The sequence below is a fragment of the Stenella coeruleoalba genome (assembly GCF_951394435.1).
Source record: "Stenella coeruleoalba genome assembly, chromosome: 7".
NCBI classification, from domain to species: domain Eukaryota; kingdom Metazoa; phylum Chordata; class Mammalia; order Artiodactyla; family Delphinidae; genus Stenella; species Stenella coeruleoalba.
In genome coordinates, this window is record NC_137153.1 from 10806575 (window position 1) to 10811221 (window position 4647).

The following is a 4647-nucleotide window of genomic DNA, read 5'->3' on the forward strand; positions in this document are numbered from 1 at the left end:
TCTCCGGGGGCAGATGGACCCCGGCCCAGACTCGGACACTGCGGAGGTCTTCTTCCTCCCCAGGCCTTCACTGGGGCAAGGCCGGTGCTCCTTCGTCTGCATTCGTTTAAAAGATTCCTCTATCTGTCCCTCCCCTACCGCGTTTTTCTTGCCCAGCCCTGATTCATCTTCAGTGGTTTGAAATCACACAATTTCTGTCCACCCACGCTTTTGTTTTACTTAACTGAGTCGGTCTTAAATAAGATCCTCTTGAGATCTGTATCTTTGAAAGGTATTCTTTTTTGTTAATAAAAGTTTATCAGTAAGACAAACTGAAGTCTGCCTAGAATTAAGCTACAGTGTGTCCATAGATTTGTATAAGATTGTTGACCTTGCTGGGGGAAAAGATAGTAATTGTTTGGATTTTTTTTTTTTTTTTGCCAAATTTGGGTTAACACAATTATCACCAACATACTTTAAAACAGATATTTTTGTTGGTGATGGTGCTGGTGGACTTTTGAAGGAAAATTCTCTGTATGAAAACGGGAATTGACAAGTAAAATCAGTGAAATGTTTAAGATCGCATAGTTGAAGGCTCTCAGACCCAATAAAATGCTAAAATTGAAAAGGATGCTAATCACAGTACAGACTGAGAAAACACACGCTGCAAAAATAGTAGCTACCAAACGAATATGTTTTTTAGAGCTAAAAGTCACTGGGATTACTATTTAGGGTTAGACTGTTAGTGAAACATGGATTAATAAAAGACAATGAAAATGGAATCAGAATTCCTCTGTATTCCTTAAGAGTGATTGATTCTAGGATTCAGCTAACTTTAAGCTCCGGATCCAAGATAAGATTTTAAAAGGAATATTTATTTCCAATCTTTTTAATGCTTTCAAGACAATAGATGTCACATCTGGCCTCTGGAATAAACACCTCTTTCTGCATTTGTTATGAGAGCTGCTGCAAATAAAAGACAAGACTGGATGCACTTGGAATTCCAGGTCCTCGGGTGAAACCAGACTCGTACTGAAGCAGTATGAGGCTCTGGATGTGGGAACCATTAACACTACCAATCAGGAATGCGCCCCTGACAAGGCACTGCCCACCCCTGGAGGGTAGCACTGGCATTGATAAGGCCCAGAGCCCCTAGGGCATTCAGGTTCCTAGCCTGTCCTGGCAGAAAGGACTTCTTGTAGGGACTGTTGATCGTGAGGGACCTAATTAGGGAAACCCAGGTGATTGTGTTAAACCCAGAGGACAGGGAGAGGTGGGAGGGGTCCATTTTTGTCTAAGTTGCCAGATCAAAAGTCAGAGGCAGCTTCAGACAGAGCTGGTCCCAGGTGGTTGCTACACTGATGGACTGCAGATGAGCTGTCGAATTCATCTCTTTTTTTTTTTTTGCGGTACGCGGGCCTCTCACTGTTGTGGCCTCTCCCGTTGCAGAGCACAGGCTCCGGATGCGCAGGCTCAGCAGCCATGGCTCACGGGCCCAGCCGCTCCGCGGCATGTGGGATCTTCCCGGACCGGGGCACGAACCTGTGTCCCCTGCATCGCAAGCGGACTCCCAACCACCGCGCCACCACGGAAGCCCCCTCATCTTTTTTTTAATGTAAAATCCTTGATGCAATCCACTTCAGTTTGTTGTTGTTGTTGTTGTGTGTGTGTGTTTTGTTTTGTTTTTGGCTGCGCTGGGTCTTCGTTGCTGCGTGTGGGCTTTCTCTAGTTACGGTGAGCAGGGGCTACTCTTGGTTGTGGTGCGTGGGCTTCTCATTACAGTGGCTTCTCTTGTTGCGGAGCACGGGCTCCAGGCACACGGACTCAGTAGTTGGGGCGCACGGGCTTAGTTGCCCCGCGGCATGTGGGATCTTCCCAGACCAGGGCTCGAACCTGTGTCCCCTGCATTGGCAGGTGGATTCTTAACCGCTGGACCACCAGGGAAGTCCTTGAGTTAATCTTTGATACTGCATGCTGACCCTGTCTGTGACCACTGGACCCTGGCAAACTACCAAATGAACAGTGACTAAACTCAGCCTGGTCTGACCCTGTGACCACTGCACCCTGGCAGACTACCAACTGAACAGTGACTAAACTCTGCCTGGTCTGTCCAGCTATGCTTATTCCAGATCAGTAGCCCCGGGACCATTTATCCTTTAGTTAGCACTAGGAGGATGATCCAAACGCCTCTTTAAAAGGCTTCACAGATGCCTGAGCCTTCACATTTACACTGGATTACAGGTCCAGCTGATGCACCAATCCACTTTTTTTCTACTACAATTTCATGGAATCTAGCTCCAAGTACCAAGTGGCACATCATGGGCTCTCAATAAATATTAATTGACTGGCAGATCTCCATTAGCAAACAGCCATGACCACCATTGAACAGTTACCCTTCCTTCCATCTGTTTAGTCATTTACTCATTCGAAACATTTATTCAGTGCCGGTTATGGATCAGAACTGTGTTAGGCACTGGAAAAGCCAAGACGATGCAGGTGGTGTGTTCCAGGAGCTCACAGGCCACTGACGAGTCCTGGAGACATGGAAAATCCTGTATCCACGTAAAGAGGTAGAAGCATCAGGTCGTCTTTATCACACTCCAGTCTTCCAGATGTCTTGCTCCAGATCAGCCTCCTTCAAAGAACTGCTCTAATCATTTTATTCTTAGAGGATCACAGAGTTGATCAGACCTAGAATTCTGAGCAAGTAGTGTTATTACCAGGAAATGACAAATGACACAGCAGCAAAGGGCAGTATTGATTAGTACTTGATTAGGGGACCAAGCTCAGCTGAAACAAGGACTTCACCTGGTGATGCTCTGGGGGTGGGGGTGGGGTAGGCAGTAGCCAAGACCAAGAATGAGGAAAACAGCCAAGGAGACAGGAGATGGGAGCTCGGGGAGCAGTTACTGGAAGGATGCAACCAAATTCTGCTGAGTAATATCTGTCTTGGATGAGGTCATTCTCCTTACCCTCCAATTTTATTTTTTAATTTCTGAATATAAAGTTGTAATATACATTAATTTTAGAAAGTCTGAAGAGTATGGAAAAATACAGAAATGATCATATCCCACCACCTAGAAGGAGCCTCAGCTAAACATTTAGTATAGTCAGTACTTCCTTATTTGTTTCTTTTTTTAAATAATTGAGATAATACTGCTCTTAAAATTTTATAACTTGCTCTAAAAAAATAAAGCTTCATAAAAAACATGAATACTTCATAAATATTTCAATGGCTACACAGATATGCCATTGGACAAATGTTTAATAAGATAATGAACTTTTCTCTTAGTAATAAGTTTTCACTATTTTTCCTAACGTTTTGTTGCTATGCATAACTCTACGTTCAACATCTTACATTTTGGAAGGTTACCTTAATGTGGATCCTCAGAAGGATCGCTAGATCCCAAGACGTGAAAAACTTAGAGTCATAACACATACTGCAAATTGCTTTCTAAATAAAGCAGTTTGAAATTAGAGCAAAAAACGTTTTGTCATTTAGAAGTAGTGTGTCAGAGTGCTCTTTTCAAAACAGCATTGGGAATTCTCGTTAAAAATAATCTTTGCTGGGCTTCCCTGGTGGCGCCGCGGTTGGGAGTCCGCCTGCCGATGCAGGGGACGTGGGTTCGTGCCCCGGTCCGGGAAGATCCCACATGCCGCGGAGTGGCTGGGCCCGTGAGCCATGGCCGCTGAGCCTCCGCGTCTGGAGCCTGTGCTCCGCAACGGGAGAGGCCACAACAGTGTACCGTTGTGTACCGCAAAACAAAAACAAACAAACAAAAATTTTGCTAATTGTTTTGTATTTCTTTTGAAGTTAAACAGCAAAGATGCTAGCTATTGACTAAAAGTTTGTGCTTTTTTTTAAACATAAATTTATTTATTTTTGGCTGTGTTGGGTCTTCGTTACTGCACGCGGGCTTTCTCTAGTTGTGGTGAGCAGGGGCTACTCTTGGTTATGGTGTGCAGGCTTCTCACTGCAGTGGCTTCTCTTGTTGCGGAGCATAGGCTCTAGGCGCACAGGCTTCAGTAGCTGTGGCACACGGGCTCAGCAGTTGTGGCGCACGGGCTTAGTTGCTCCGCGGCATGTGGGATCTTCCCGGACCAGGGCTCGAACCCGTGTCCCCTGCACTGGCAGGCGGATTCTTAACCACTGCTCCACCAGGGAAGCCCTCTCACCTTTTCTTAGCGTGAGTTTGTACTAGGAGGGAGGCGGTGGTCCAGCCAGGGACTATTTCCCAGTCCACCCTGCATCCCAGTGTGTCCAGTGACGCAGTGTTACTGATGCACTCTGGGCAGGAGAGATGCGTGTCACGTCCAGGCCAGGTTTTCTCAGGAAGCATGTGTGCCTTCTCCACTTACTGTTCCCCTTCTGGGTGGCTGAAGAGGGCCCTGTGGCCCCAGGGGATGGCAGAGCCGCAGAAAAGGACACCAAGTGCTCCTTTTCTTTCATTTTAACTGTAGAAGCCATATATATGTGTCACAATGAACATGAAAAATGCATTACCTAAAAATTAGGAATGGAATTGATGTCTCACACAACCACACTTTCAACCATTCATCTATCCATCCAGGCCATCATTTAACAAATATTAGGGGTCACTCATGTGTAAGACACTGAGAATTGGTTTCTGTGATTTCCTAAGTACATCCAGATGACCCCCAAATGAC